Raw genomic sequence first — 15,888 nt, 5'->3', positions numbered from 1 at the left:
CTTCATTCCTCTTCTCCCTAGAGCTTATCTCCACCTCTCCAGGGTCTCCTCTACCTGTTCCCTAATCTTACTACAGATCACAATGTTATCTGCAAACATCATAGTCCACGGGGACTCCTATCTTATCTTGTCTGTCAACCTGTCCATCACCATTTCAAATAAGAAAGGGCTCAGAGCTGATCCTTAATGTAATCCCACCTCCACCTTATACGCATCCATCACTCCCACCGCAGACCTCACTGCTGTCACACTACCCTTGTACATATCCTGTACCACTCTTACATACTTCTCTGACACTCCCGACATCCTCATACAATACCACAATTCCTCTCTAGGGACCCTGTCATATGCTTTCTCTAAGTCCACAAAGACACAATGCAACTCCTTCTGGCCTTCTCTGTACTTCTCCATCAACACTCTCAGAGCAAACATCACATCTGTAGTGCTCTTTCCTGGCATGAAACCATACTGCTGATCACTAATCATCACCTCCCTTCTTAACCTAACTTCCACTACTCTTTCCCATAACTTCATGCTGTGACTGATCAATTTAATCCCTCTGTAGTTACTACAGCTCTGCACATCACCGTTATTCTTAAAAATCAATACCAAAACACTTTCTCCATTCCTCAGTCATCCTCTCACTTTCCAAGATTTCATTAAGCAATCTAGTTAAAAACTCCACTGCCATTTCACCTAAACACCTCCATGCTTCCACAGGTATGTCATCTGGACCAACAGCCTTTCCATTCTTCATCTTCTTCATAGCTATCCTTACTTCCTCCTTGCTAATCCACTGTACTTCATGATTCACTATCCATACATCATCCAACCTTCTCTCCCTCTCATTCTCTTCATTCATCAACCCCTCAAAGTACTCTTTCCATCTCTTCAACACACTCTCCTCACTTGTGAGTATGTTTCCCCCATTATCCTTTATCACCGGGATGCACAAGCCAGTGCATTTCTTTGTGCCGGTCCCAAGCCCGGATAAATGGGGAGGGTTGCGTCAGGAGGGGCATCCAGCATAAAATTTTGCCAAATCATACATGCAGACAATAGTACAGAAATACATACCGGATAGGTCGAGGCCCGGGTTAACAACGACCGCCACCAGTACTGTTGGCCAGCAAGGTGCTGGCGGAAATTGGGCTACTGTTGGCCAAAGGAGGAGAAGAGGGGGAAGGCATGCCCGAAGGCAGGTAAAGGCTAGGACTGTGATAGTGAGTGTCGGAAGTTTGAATGTTGGCAGTATGACTGGTATAGGGAGAGAGCTAGCTGATATGATGGACAGAAGGAAGGTTGGTATATTGTGTGTGCAAGAGACCAGATGGAAGGGGAGCAAGGCTAGGTGTATTGGAGATGGTTTCAAATTGTTTTATCATGGTGTGGATGGGAGGAGAAATGGAGTAGGCATTATCCTGAAGGAACAGTATGCTAAGAGTATTTTAGAGGTGAAAAGAGTGTCAGATAGATTGATGTTTATGAAGCTGGAAATTGATGGTGTAATGATGAATGCTAATAGTGCATATGCTCCACAAGTTGGGTGTGTGATGGATGAGAAAGAAAAATTTTGGAGTGAGTTGGATGAAGTGGTGATGACTGTACCCAAGGGTGAGAAACTGGTGATTGGATCAGATTTCAATGGGCATGTTGGTGAAGGGAACAGAGGGGATGAGGAAGTGATGGGTAGGTATGTTGCTAAGAAAAGGAATGCAGAAAGTCAGATGGTAGTGGATTTTGCGAAAAGGATGGACATAGCTGTGATGAATACATATTTTGATAAGAGGGAGGAGCATAGAGTGACATACAAGAGTGGAGGAAGATGCACACATGTGGATTATATCTTATGGAGAAGGGCCAGTCTGAAGGAGATTGGAGACTGTAAAGTGGTGGCAGGGGAAAGTGTAGTTAGGCAGCATAGGATGGTGGTTTGTAGGATGACATCGTTGATCAAGAAGAGGAGGATGAGTGTGAGGGCAGCACCAAGGATCAAATGGTGGAAATTGAAAAATGGTAATTGTGAGGTGATGTTCAGGGAAGAGTTAAGACAGGCAATGGGTGGAAGTGAAGAGTTACCGAATAGCTGGGTAACTACAGCAGAGCTAGTAAGAGAAATGGCTAGAAAGGTGCTTGGTGTGACATCTGGAAAGAGGAAGGAGGACAAGGAGACCTGGTGGTGGAATGAAGAAGTACAGGAGAGTATACAGAGAAAGAGGTTGGCGAAGAAGAAGTGGGATTGTCAAAGAGATGAAGAAAGTAGACAAGAGTATAAGGAGATGAGGTGCATGGCAAAGAGAGAGGTGGCGAGTGCTAAGGATAAGGAGTATGAAGAGTTGTATATAAGGTTGGACACTAAGGAGGGAGAAAAGGACCTGTACTGATTGGCTAGACAGAGGGATCGAGCTAGTAAAGATGTGCAGCAGGTAAGGGTGATAAAGGATAATGAGGGAAACGTACTCACAAGCGAGGAGAGTGTGTTGATGAGATGGAAAGAGTACTTTGAGGGGTTGAGGAATGAAGAGAATGAGAGGGAGAGAAGGTTGGATGATGTGCGGATAGTGAATCATGAAGTGCAGTGGATTAGCAAGGAGGAAGTAAGGATAGCTATGAAAAGGATGAAGAAAGGAAAGGCTGTTGGTCCACATGACATACCTGTGGAAGCATGGAGGTGTTTAGGTGAAATGGCAGTTGAGTTTTTAACTAGATTGTCTAATGAAATCTTGGAAAGTGAGGGGATGCCTGAGGAATAGAGAAAACGTGTTTTGGTACCGATTTTTAAGAATAACGGTGATGTGCAGAGCTGTAGTAACTACAGAGGGATTAAATTGATCAGTCACAGCATGAAGTTATGGGAAAGAGTAGTGGAAGCTAGGTTAAGAAGGGAGGTGATGATTAGTGATCAGCAGTATGGTTTCATGCCAGGAAAGAGCACTACAGATGCGATGTTTGCTCTGAGAGTGTTGATGGAGAAGTACAGAGAAGGTCAGAAGGAGTTGCATTGTGTCTTTGTGGATTTAGAGAAAGCATATGACAGGGTGCCTAGAGAGAAGTTGTGGTATTGTATAAGGAAGTCGGGAGTGTCAGAGAAATATGTAAGAGTGGTACAGGATATGTACAAGGGTAGTGTGACAGCGGTGAGGTCTGCGGTGGGAGTGAGGGATGCATTTAAGGTGGAGGTGGGATTACATCAAGGATCAGCTCTGAGCCCTTTCTTATTTACAATGGTGATAGACAGGTTGACAGACGAGATCAGACAGGTGTCCCTGTGAACTATGATGTTTGCAGATGACATTGTGATCTGCAGTGAGAGTAGGGACCAGGTTCAGGAGACCCTGGAGAGGTGGAGATATGCTCTAGGGAGAAGAGCAATGAAGGTCAGCAGGACTAAGAAAGAATATGTGTGTGTGAATGAGAGGAAGGATAGAGGAATGGTGAGGATGCAGGGAGTAGAGGTGGCAAAGGTGGATAAGTTTAAATACTTGGGATCAATAGTTCAGAGTAATGGTGAGTGTGGAATAGAGGTGAAGAAGAGAGTACAGGCAGGATGGAGTGGGTGGAGAAGAGTGTCAGAAGTGATTTTTGACAGACGAGTACCAGTAAGAGTGAAAGGGAAGGTCTACAAGAGGGTAGTGAGACCAGCTATGTTATATGGGTTGGAAATAGTGGCACTGGCAAAAAGGCAGGAGTCAGAGCTTGACGTGGCAGAGTTGAAGATGTTAAGATTTGCACTGGGTGAGACGAGGATGGACAGGATTAGGAATAAGTATATTAGAGGGTCAGCCCAGGTTGGAAGGTTTGGAGACAAAGCCGGAGAGGCAAGATTACGTTGGTTTGGACGTGCTGAAGAGGGATGCAGAGTATATCAGGAAAAAGATGCTAAGGATGAAGCTGCCAGGTAACAGGAAAAGAGGAAGGCCTAAGATAAGGTTTATGGATGTGGTGAGAGAGGACATGCAGGTGGCTGGTGTGACAGAGCAAGATGCAGAGGACAGGAAGAAATGGAAACAGTTGATCTGCTGGGGGTGACCCCTAACGGGAGCATCCAAAAGAAGAAGTCCCTTACCTGCTGCACATCTTTACTAGCTCGGTCCCTCTGTCTAGCCAATTGGTACAGGTTCTTTTCTCCCTCCTTAGTGTCCAACCTTTCATACAACTCTTCATACGCCTTATCCTTATCCTTCTACTCCTCTCTCTTTGCCATGCACCTCATCTCCTTATACTCCTGTCTACTTTCTTCATCTCTCTCTGACAATCCCACTTCTTCTTCGCCAACCTCTTTCTCTGTATACTTTCCTGTACTTTATCATTCCACCACCAGGTCTCCTTGTCCTCCTTTCTCTTTCCAGATGTCACACCAAGCACCTTTCTAGCCATTTCCCTTACTAGCTCTGCTGTAGTTACCCAGCTATTTGGTAACTCTTCACTGCCACCCAGTGCCTGCCTTAACTCTTCCCTGAACTCCACCTCACAATTAACCTTTTTCCGTTTCCACCATTTGATCCTTGGTGCTGCCCTCACACTCATCCTCCTCTTCTTGATCACCAATGTCATCCTACAAACCACTATCCTATGCTGCCTAACTACACTTTTCCCTGCACCACTTTACAGTCTCCAGTCTCCTTCAGTCTGGCCCTTCTACATAAGATATAATCCACCTGTGGGCATCTTCCTCTACTCTTGTATGTCACCCTATGCTCCTCCATCTTGTTAAAATACGTATTCATCACAGCCATGTCCGTCCTTTTCACAAAATCCACTACCAACTGACCTTCTGCATTCCTTTGCTTAACACCATACCTACCCATCACTTCCTCATCCCCTCTGTTCCCTTCACCAACATGCCCATTGAAATCTGCTTCAATCACCACTCTCTCACCCTTGGGTAAAGTCATCACCACTTCATCCAACTCACTCCAAAATATTTCTTTCTCATCCATCACACACCCAACTTGTGGAGCATATGCACTAACAACATTCATCATTACACCATCAATTGCCAGCTTCATAAACATCACTCTATCTGACACTCTTTTCACCTCCAAAACACTCTTAGCATACTGTTCCTTCAGGATAACCCCTACGCCATTTCTCCTCCCATCCACACCATGATAAAGCAATTTGAATCCACCTCCAATACACCTAGCCTTGCTCCCCTTCCATCTGGTCTCTTGCACACACAATATACCAACCTTCCTTCTGTCCATCATATCATCTGGCTCTCTCCCTATACCAGTCATACTGCCAACATTCAAAGTTCTGACCCTCACTATCACAGTCCTAGCCTTTACCTGCCTTTGGGCATGCCTTCCTCCTCCTCTTCTCCTCCTTCGGCCAACAGTAGCCCAATTTCTGCCAGCACCATGTAGGCCAACAGTACTGGTGGCGGTCGTTTTTAACCTGGGCCTCGACCGATCCGGTATGTATATCTGTACTGTTGTCCACATGTATGATTTGGCAATATTTTATGCCAGATGCCTTTCCTGATGCAACTTTCCCCATTTTTCCGGGCTTGGGACCGGCACAAAGAAATGCACTGGCTTGTGAATCCCCATCTCTGTTCAAATTCTAGCATAACTTGGACCTATGGATGGGTAATAGAAAATTTCAAAACAGAAAAAAGATGTGCAGTGGAATTCCACTGTATTCAGAAAAATGGCACCAGGAACTTAATTAAAATAATCCACTTGTAATGTGCTTGTACATAATAATACAAATTGTTAACTTTTGTCCCTGCTCCTACAGGGACTTCATCGGAACTGAACAACTGAAACTTCAATATATACCATTCCCTCAGACATACTAAGCTCTTTTATTGGTCATTTATTAGCCAACTGATTAACATATCAAATGAAACAACTCACCACAAATCATTAAATGGTGTGGACGTTAAGCAGGCTTTACATTACACTGCATTAGTAAAGAATAGAAAGCTTAAGAAAATACAACATGATATTGTACAGTATAGGCAGAGTAAAGTATATCCAACACCAGGAGTTAAAAATAAAAGAATTAATGATGTTTTACAATGAGAACTTTGAACAGACGCACAATGGTGATGAACACATTTAGCCCAACAATGATGATTTTGCTGGTTGGTGTGGAGGTTACACTGAAAATATGCCCAGGGCCCAAGGAGGGGATGGATATTACCTGGACTCTTTAGAATTTCCCCTTTCAAGGAGATCTCAAAGGACAGCAAATCAAAGGAGGAATTACCTAGAATCAAACCTTCCACTGTCCACAGGTCATACAAGGAGGAAACATAGATACAGGAGATGAGGCAGGGTGAGGTTTTAACAAATCAGGAATACAAATGTATTTTTTTACACACAATGGTTTTAATATATTTAATTACAGCCACATTACCATAACCCAGGAATGTTTTCCCGTTTTGAAAAAGGTTTTAAGTTTATACTTACAAAACATTTTGATTTAGTGAGCACTCTTTTAAAATTAAGATAATTTATTTTAAAATTAGTTTTGGGTATTCAATTTTATGATAAGGACAACACCAACACCCTTAATCAATTCAAAAAGAAGAGCACTTATAACCCAGCTCCTTACCCATCAGTTTCTAGATAAGAGAAAACATTCAAATATGATATAAATAATTATGATAAGACAAGAAAAAGGAACACGCATAGATACAACCTGACCTTTGATGAGGGTTAGTTATTGGATAAACTAAGGATTGTTCAGTTCATAGAATGAAACTAAATAAGGGAGGGGTTATGGTTATATTTGATTCCACTGGTTATTCTTGCAAGATGTTTAATATTTTGCAAGAGGAAAATGTATTTAGTTTAGCGTCTAGAAAAGAAGCTAATATAGTATATAGAAAAATTGATTTATACTTGGAAGATGGTGTATTGCAAGGATTGCTTAGTACTGAGTTGCACAAATGTTTACATTGTGACTCGCCTATCATTCCTACTATATTTGGTATCCCAAAAATATATAAAAACATCTTTGAACCTCCACTCAGGCCTACTGCTGTGGCACAAGGGTCAAAAACATATAATTTGGCTGTTTATATAGATCATACACTTATCATACACTTAAGCGCCTGTTTGAAAAGCAGTCCCACATTTTAAAAGATTTGTGAGAAGTTTTAGGAAGACAAAAAAATTATGTTTGAAGCCAAGATTTAGGATTTTTAACAATTATGATTTTTTTTTACCATAATCCCCAAATTTGATAGGTTACATTATTTTAATGAGAACCTTCTGCATTGTAAATTTTTGTCAAACAAGACTGATTTAATTATGGAGCTCATGGAATTTGCTTGGATTGTAATTGTATTTATTTTGATGGTGAAATATACAGGCAAACCGTCCCCATAGGGGCAGCTTGTGTACCAATGTATGCAAACCTGGTATTACATATCTGGGAAAGGAAATTTGTGTTTACTTCTGCATTTTCTTTAAATGTTGCAAGCTGTACCTATGATTTTTGGATGACATCTTTATTCTATGGGAAAGAAGTGACAAATTAATTGATGAATTTATTAGTTATTTGAACAATTCTACCACAGTTTAGAAATCGACATTTCAATTCAATAAATCAACTATTAATTACAGTGACACTGCTATCAACAATACCCCAGAAGGCTTTAGTTCTAATGGCTAAAGGAAGCCCGTGTTTAATAATTCTTATTTACATTTGAAAAACTCCACCCCCTAGTCCATAACAGAAGTCTTGTCAAGGGACAGTGTACCAGGCTGCATGAATGATCTCCAGCAAAGAAGTACTGATTGAGAAAATGGTTAAACTGACAAATATGTTTTACATAAGAGGATACCCCAAGGCCATGGTAGAAGGTATAGCTAAGCAAGTTGTAGAACAATGGGGGTTCATTTATAAGCCCCATATTTTGGAATTATTCAACAGTAAAAATACCAAAAGTACTACCCAAGGAATTTAATTCCACACAAAAATCCTCTTCAAGAGTGATGTTTTTGCAACACAATGATGGGGCCGACATTATAAAAGACAATAGCAAGAAGAATTGAAATATTTTAAGAGCGAACCCTTCCATTTCAACCACTGTTGGTGACCAGATGCATTTTGTACATAAAACAGCTAACAATCTGAATGGATTTTTCAAAAAGGACCCTTGAAACTTTGATTTACCAGCTGTGAGCACTGTAAACAATACCACAATATTTATGAAAGGGAATATATAGAGCTGAGATCCAACAATTTTAAGGTTAAAACTCAAATATAAAAATAACAAACTAGGAAAAACAAAAAACAACTGTGGCAGCGAATGTAGCAAACAAATACTTTAATAGAAGGTTAAGCATGTTCGTTCCACAACTATTAAGACCTTCATCAGAACAATAAAAACATAATCAAAAAGATTTAAATACAATTCTCAAAACCACATGACTCACCCAGTCAAGCAACAAAATATTTAAATTATAATGCTACCATATATTACAAACTGATCATTGTTGTATTAATGGTATTAGATATAACATCAAAAGCCACTACACATGTCTAATAAAAATATTGTATGTTTAGTAGAGTGTCATGAGTATCCCACAAATTATGTAGAGAAAACCAAAAGACGATTATTTATTTATTTATTATTTATTTACTTTTGTTTACCGGGATAGTCCGACTGGGTGATAGCCCATTTTCAGCAAGGACCCGGGGAGAAAATCTCCATGAAAAAATACAATAATTCTTGCAAAGAACATTTACAAAGAACAATACTTGGACAGTATACAATTTTTTAGAGAATTTATCGAAGACAAAAAGTTAGCAAGAACAAAATTAAGAAGGTTTTACAGAAAAACCCAATGCAAGAAAGACAATAACAAAAGAGATTTACAATAGACAGTAATTATAGAGAAATAAAGAACTTTGTATACAGAGATTTGTTTTGACTGCAGAAGAGATTGCGGGACTGTATTCATGAACACCTATTAGATGTGAGGAAAAATAATAGTGCTAACACCTTGTTAAAGCATCTGACTGAACTCAGTTCACATAGATTCGATTTAATGGTTTTGGAACAAGTTTTAAGTGACCAACAGGGACTTATTGTGGAAAAGCATTTAAATTTATGTGAACTTAGATGGTAGCTGACACTTAATGCATTCATATATCCAGGATTAAATGAATCTGTATCTTTAAATCCTGTTTTAAAACTCAGAAATTATGAAGTTAAAGTCATTTAAATATTTTATTGGTTGATTGGGTGAGTCATGTGATTTTGAAAATTTTAAAGTTAAGTTACAAAGTGGTAATTTTGGCACTAAAGGTGTGGTGCATATTACAGTGTGTTCAACTTGTTCTAGTTTTTTTTTATATTGGAAAAACAGAGCGTTATTCTAAAAAGAGAATTTACGAACACACTTATGATACAACAACCAAATCAGGTGACAACGCACTGTACAAGCACTCTTTAGTTTGTGCCACATTAAATATATATTTTATATATACATTTGTACATTTTATGTATATTTAATATTTAAGTGATTATTTACTTTCACAAGCATAGTTAGGGGTTATTTTTGTTCTGGTTTGTGTCTGTTTAACTTCCACACTATTTACTGATTTGGGTGAGTTGTTTCATTTGATAGGTTAATCAATTGACTAAATGACGAGTAAAAGAGCTCAGAATGACTGAGGAAATGGTATATACATACATATATATATATATATATATATATATATATACATACATACATATATATATATATATATATATATATATATATACATACATATATATATATATATATATATATATATATATATATATATATATATATACATGTTTCAGTTGTCTCCGTTCAGTTCTGATGAAGTCCTTGTAGCAGAAGGGATGAAAGTGGTTAACAATTTGCATTATTATATAAAAGCACATTAAAGTGGATTATTTTAATTAATTTCCAGGTGTTGGTTTTCTGTATACAGTGGGATTTCTCTGCTCATCTTTTTTCTGTTTTTATTTTGGTTGCTTGTCAATGTGTAGCTGCCGTTTCTCTTGTTTTTTCTTTATAGAAAATTTACTCCAGGACTGCCCCCTATTCTACTAATGAACAGAGACAGCTCCTAAATGCTTCATCCTATGCATGGGCCCCCTCAAATTATCTATGGTTTGATCTCCTCACTAGGGGTTATATATATAATTATCGACTATGGGATGCATAAGACCAATCTTACACAAAATAGGATAGGTTAATTCAAGCACCAAAAGGGAAATTGGTTAGGCTTAAAATGGCTAAGTGAGTCCATGGGAAATGCAGCTTAAATCTATTTGCAGACTAAGACTAGACAGTATAAGTTTTACTGCTGTTTGAACAAAAGTATTGTATGCTGATCATGACTGAAGTTTTGCAATTAAACAATGAACTGTATTTATGCTACAAATTGGACTGACATATAAGGACTCCTCAGATCAAAAGCCCTGATGGACCTTTTGCATATCTGCAAAATGAGCAGCACCAGAAACATTAGATCCAAGGATTTAAACTTTGTCTGTGACATAAATAAAACATGCTGGTGATACAGATATGTGTTTCAAAGGATCCTCATGCTTTGAAACAGGCTCCACATCCATGTGAAGCAGAGTCCATACCTAATCCTATTCCAATGTAACTTGTAACTAACCATTTGATGAGAAATCGAAAATTCATCACTGGTCTGGCTCCCATTTCTCTGGTGGACAGCAGCTTGACAGTAAATATTCCCTAACATACAGCCAAACTAACGTACCCCTCCAAAGAGAAGCCCACATTACATGGGGACACAATGGTTTGGGTTGCACAGGTAGGCTTATAATGGCCCTGGCTGTCATTAGGTTAGTATATACCTATAAACCTACAGCTAAAACGACATGCTTGATTCATTTAACCTTTTCTCTAAACTATTTGTCCTAGAGAGAGAGAGAGAGATGCTGTGATAGCAAGCTGAGCAGGGCAGGTCAGACTTCCTTATCGCCAGCAACAATCTTCAGCTCATCCTGGGAGATCCTGATGTATTCCCATATAAGTTGAGAAATAAAATCCCTATAAAGTGTTTAGGGCTGGGCCTTCTTCCAGTAGGCCATGCCTAGTACACCTTTTGTGAAAGATACTTAAGGGACAATCTCACAAGCCACCCTACTGCCTGGACCACCTAAACTAATTCCTCTCAGCAGCTGTACTGTACTGTACTCTCAGAACTTTTGCTGAATTCTTCATGGGAACTCTTCTGCCTCTTATATCTGTGATCTTTTCCCATCAGTCACTACCCAGAGCTCATAGCCATAACTGAAAATAGGAACAAAGACTCATACATTGAGAACTGCATCCAATAACTCAGTTCTGTCTTCCCCACTGCAATCTGGTACAGTGCCAGCAGGACTGCTGCCATTGCACACATCTACTGGCAAGTCTGCCAATCCCCTAACCTCACTCATGGTCTTGTGTAATACCAGCAGTACTGACACCACTGTACCCATCTGCTGGTCATTCTCCTGATCTCCTCTACAATCACTCATGATCCTGGACAATGCCTGCAGTTTTGTCACTACTGTACACATCTCCTGATCATTCTTCTGATCCCTTCTACCCACACTCATGGCCCTGTACATTGCCTGCAGTATTGCCACTACTTAACCAATCTACTGGTCATTCTCCTCATCCCTTCTATCCTCACTCATGGACCTGAACAATATCTGAAGTACTGCCACCACTGCACCCATCTTCTGGACAATCTCCCAATCTCCTCTACCTTCATTCGTAAAGAGAGCTATATGACATTTAAACTCCCCACATCTGATGTTCTATGTCCTCTTTCTTAACTGCAGACAACAATAATACACTTTACAACAAGGAAGAACCACGAGGCTGCATATATTCATCCCAATCACTTCATACTCAGCACTGAATTGCTTCAGTGATGCTTCAGATCACAGTCACATAATGCTAACAAGGTATCATCTACAAATGAACAAAGATGTCACTCTCACTTCCTCCTACTGAACGCTCTACAGAACTTGGCTATGCTTTGAGATCCATCCTGTGCAGGAAAATCATAAATAGAAAGGGAAACAAGACACCCTTGGAAGAGTCTTATGCTCATCTTGAAGACATTCATCTTCTGCAGAGTCAGCATTTGATGTAATGCAGAGAATGTGGACACAACTCTCAATCCTCAAATGGAAGGACTGAATGGCACATAGCAGCAGCTCTGAGTCCCCATACTTCCTGCAAGATATGCCTAGGCACACAGCCCCCTGCTTTCGCTGAGTCCACAATGCACATGCATTTAGTATTGGTAACTCTTATGGTCCCCTTCAATGTCTATACAAGGTCAAGAAGTTGATCAGCTATTCTATGGCCTGAAGAGAATCCACATTGCTTCTCCTGAATCAGAGACTTCACTATTGGACAAAATTTCCTTTTTAGCAATCTGACATATGTCTTTCAATGGAGGCTGAGAAGTATGATCCTGAAATAAATAAAACAAATTCTCCTGTTCTCCACTATCCCAGTTTGCAAATTTAGAGTTATTGTCCAAGACTTCCACACAGCATTGAAAATATATTAACCATGACACTTCAACAATGTCAACACCTTCAGCATTTCTGGCTTCATCTCATCCACTCCCATAGTCCTGTCATATGGGAAACTGTTCAATCACCACAGTTACTTCATCTACCAAAAAAGATCCACTTCTACCATCTGCTTATGGCAATGCCTCCTCTGAGAAGGGTATGTCCACCAGAGTCAGAAGTTCTTCAAATTGTTCCTTCTACCACCAACAAACTATGCCCCTAGTCAAGGTCAGTGTCACTCCACCTTTACTGAGAACATCCTGGGGAATATGATGCCTTCCATTCCAGAGTTGCTGAATGGTTTGCCACAACCTCTTTGAAGCCATCTGAAAGTCATTCCCCATCGCCTCACAAGAGTTTCCCTTTCTGCAGATCACAGTAACAAAGAGGCAGTCATCACATTTACTGGCACAAACATCAGCTGGTTCCTCATAAGCTCATTCAAATTCTCTATATGGCAAGATTTGAATAATAAGGAATGAACTAGCTTTCAGGTCCAATAGAGTGGCCTACCCTCAAACTTGGAGCTCCACCTCTCCCTGCAGCAGCTCCCTTGAACTCTATTCAGTGCTTCCTATGGCAGGAAATATGCTTCCACATGCTGACTTCCTCAGCCAGTGTGCTTACACAACTACGTGAATGTAACACTGAGTGCTCTCTGTAGGTGTCACTCAAAACAGAGAACATGGGCAACTTCCTTCCTTACCTCTCTCCAGAATGGGTGGGCCATTAGTGACTGCTCACTCCCATCCTCCCTGGCCTGGTTCTTCCAGCATCACAGGCTCAGTATGTAATCAGCTGTGACAGACAATACTGAAACAATTTACTAGCCAATACAGGTAAGTCACTATGTACATTTCATGGTCTGAGTAGACTGTTAAATGTTGCCTTTATGTTGGCTGGGTGACTGATCTATCAGCAGCACTTGATTTATACAGTATGATTTAAAACCTTTCTACCAATTTTGTTGTGAATTAGCTTTTAAATGTAAAACTGAAACACTCAGTGGTTGGCAGGCCAAGTAAAATAACTCTACTATTTCTAATACAGCAGGGACTAGCATCACATTTGCTGGAAGGACCAGGTAGAATAAGATGAGAGCAAGTAACCAATGCCACCTCCCCATCCCAGGGGAGGGAGACAGCTCAAATTGCACTGGTGACATCTGTAGCAGTACTGGTGTATTGCCTGCAGCAAGGAGCCTAGTGTGCCCCCTTTGTATAGCAGAGTGCCACTTAGCCATGAAGTTTTGTTTGCATGGTAGCATCATGGATCTTACTTGAACAGCAGTTATGGAGTAAAGTAAGATGCTAAGAAAGTGGGGATAGGACAATACACAGGCTCTGCAAACTAACCCATTCCTTAGCACTTTACAGTCACCTCCACCAGGGAATAAATGCAGTGGAGGGCTCTTTGCCCAGATGGAGAAACAAAAAGTTCAGACTGGGTGCAGGAAAAGGGAATTATTGGGAGCTCCTGAAGATCCCCAAAAATCAAGGATATATGATGATAGGGGAGTAATCCAGCATATCAGTAAAGCATCCTGATGAAATGCACTCTTATGAAGTCTACTGGCAGTTAAAATACTTTAAACTGCAATTAAAAATAATAACAAGCAATCTTGTTTATTTCAACAGTTCAGAAATGTACATGTTTGTATTTCATTTGCATAAACATTTTTGTTCATTTCTAGAAAGCTAGTTACTAGGCAAAAATGAAAAAATTTTGAAAGGCAACAGGATGGATAGATAAAATGGGAGTAAGAAATACAAATATGGAGGACGAGTTCCTCAACAAGTGTTTCTTTTTGCAAATCATTGGGGAAGAGTTAAGTAACAGGACTAAAAGGAGTACAAGTGGAGAAATTGATATAAAACTTGTTATAAGTTATTATTTGCATGCAAAAACATCATTTGCATATGTACAAGAACTAATTAGGAATGAGGTTAAACATGCTGTACTCCGAGCTCTAAAGGCATCAACAGTGTTAGTGGCTGGATTTCTAATTTTAAGTTTACCCACTCAATAGACAGGGAAGGGAAATGTCCAAAGGCTGGAGAACAGCAAAAAGCAGTCTCTCATATAAACATGGGACCACTCACTGAGTCATTTTTAAGAATTGCAGGCCAGTCAGTTTGGCCTTAGTAGACGAAAACCATGAAAGCTTTGCTGAAGGAAATCGGTGGAACACCTGAGTAGGGCAAGCCACACACTGCAAGGCTATACCAGTCTTGATTTATCACAGAGAATGCATTCTTTTATTCAAGACTCTGAGAAGTATGTTAAGTCGTGAACTGTAAAAAACAAGCTTTTCATCAAAAGGGATGAAAAAGTTCTTATTTCAGTTCTATTTAAATATTTTCAGTTGTATTTATAGTGACCTTTGTGGTGGTACTCTTAATATTTTTGTACTTTTCTGCATTTTTCTGTTTTAGCCCAAAAAAAGTTATCATTTTGCATTATTAGTTTGTTCTGGGACTTTAACAAATTTGTGAGCACTGTGAATTACTGCAAGATCTGAAACTCATTTATACATGTTACTAAAATTCTGTCTCGGTAAGTAGAATTACTTGAAAAAGCTAGCTGTTTGTAAATTGAAATTGGCCTAGGGACGTATTATTGTAATTTCATTCACAGTTTTGGGAGAATTGTGAACTACTGCCAAATCTTGCTTTCGTTTAGTCATTTGTTACTGAATTTTTCCATAAACACTGCTACTGATAAATTTCTGTCTTGGCTGATGCCTTAGACTATAGTGGGATTGCAATAGTGGCAATATTGTAATTTTTGCTGCAGAATTTGTGTTTATGTGCTTCTACAACTGTTTACATTCCAGTTTTTCTGCTAGAGTCTTATATGCTGCTTATCATCCACCTGCTCACCTGTTTAAAGTTGCATTCCGGTTGCAATCCAGTGCCTTTCTGTTTGATACATCGCTGTTTTCTCCTGTTCTTACATCTGCACCAGACTCAACTGATACATTAAGTACTGTTTTCCTGCTGCTTCCTACCGGTTGTAGAATAATTACAGTTACAGTTTTTTTTCCTGTCTTCACTTTAAAAGCTAAAGTTTCTGAAATTCTAACCTACATACTCAAAACGACTTAAGAGAACTGTGACTTGCTACAGGTTATGAATCAATACTGGCTTTATTTAATTGGATCCCTCTCTATCTAGTTTGCTATAACCAGCTCAGAGCTAGCCCACCATGGTCTTTTATTCAAGACTCTTTGAAGTGTGGAAATCCCTAAACACTGGAACATTAGCTTTTCATTAAAATGGAAAGAACAAGATTTTTTTTTAATTCTGGTAAGTGTAAACAGGGGCTTG

General features: G+C 39.7%; 1 protein-coding gene across 1 annotated transcript in view; it reads right to left on the bottom strand.

Annotated features, from left to right (window-relative positions):
• Positions 1-15,888, bottom strand: part of SSC4D (scavenger receptor cysteine rich family member with 4 domains) — a 198,013-nt gene that overhangs the window by 139,672 nt on the left and 42,453 nt on the right. The gene's annotated exons all lie outside the window — the stretch shown is intronic.

Source organism: Protopterus annectens, chromosome 13.part0, assembly GCF_019279795.1.
Source record: "Protopterus annectens isolate FY-2018-M chromosome 13.part0, PAN1.0, whole genome shotgun sequence".
Taxonomy (NCBI): Eukaryota; Metazoa; Chordata; order Ceratodontiformes; family Protopteridae; genus Protopterus; species Protopterus annectens.
The sequence above is the reverse complement of the archived record's forward strand: the minus strand, read 5'-3'. Positions and strand labels throughout refer to the sequence as shown.